The following is a 1,174-nucleotide window of genomic DNA, read 5'->3' on the forward strand; positions in this document are numbered from 1 at the left end:
GGGCGTGGGATACGCTCGGGTCGCGCACACACCCCGCCCATCACATGGACGGCACAGGCGCGTGCACGGTCACAGGCCGCCCCGACGCAGCGCCATCCAGGGCCCGGCCGCCGGCATCCGTGGGGATACATCGCTCTGGCCACCCCTACGCCATAGATGCTTGGCCCTGTCACCACCAGGGGCTGTTCAGCACTGGCAAGGATAGAGCGAGAGGGAAGGGGGAGGGGGGGGGCTGCTCGGCCTCCCAAAAGAGAAGGTGCGCGGTGGACCCTGAGATGCCACGCACGGAGATGCCCTTCGTAATCAGCGCTATCAAGGCAAAAACTCCAAAGAAACCTCCACTACATTATGCGTCATTTCAAGAAATCTCAGACGAACAGTGCACCTGAGTAATGACAATATGAGAACAAACTAAAGTGAACCTCCTTTTCGAGCCTTGCTGCCAGCGGACACTGAGATTCAAGAGAACATGATCCAGCTGCACATCCTCTGCCCAACTTCGTTTCGCAAGTAGAGGGAGAGGTGAGGGGCACAATCATACTTTTCTGCTTACACGAACAAAAGACATCTTTTCCTACCGCTTGCATAGTCAACCGAAGAACTTTCAACAACACAACAGGACGTCCTCCGCCCCCATAGTTTAAGAAACACCGATACTTGGCTAAAGGCATCGCGGGCTTCCCCTATCCCCATCCCAGCCCTTTTCCGAAGAACGCAACCAGGTGGTCTCAAAATCTGTGCTCACAGCCCCCACGCTCTCCTCCTTTGCGCCGCGAGAACAGAAAGACGACTGACTTGAACAACATTCCACTCGCTGCTTCGCCGCCTCCCAAGACCAACAGGGCAGGGTGAGCACGAAAACGGTGCGGCGGAAAAAAAGGAGTACGGCACTCAGGGTTCCCGAGTCATCACTGACCTCAGTACTAACGGAGCCTGTGAGTGCTTAACTTCACAAATCGGACGGGATATGGTGTTTTCACTCAAGTGTGGTCGTACTCGTCTTCGCGTCGGTACGGCAGCGGGGGCGACAAGCGCCTGTGGCGCGAAAAATGATGAGAGTGGGGTTTGAACCCCATAGTTTAAGAAACACCGATACTTGGCTAAAGGCATCGCGGGCTTCCCCTATCCCCATCCCAGCCCTTTTCCGAAGAACGCAACCAGGTGGTCTCAAAAT

Source organism: Leishmania donovani, chromosome 11 (assembly GCF_000227135.1).
Source record: "Leishmania donovani BPK282A1 complete genome, chromosome 11".
Taxonomy (NCBI): Eukaryota; Euglenozoa; class Kinetoplastea; order Trypanosomatida; family Trypanosomatidae; genus Leishmania; species Leishmania donovani.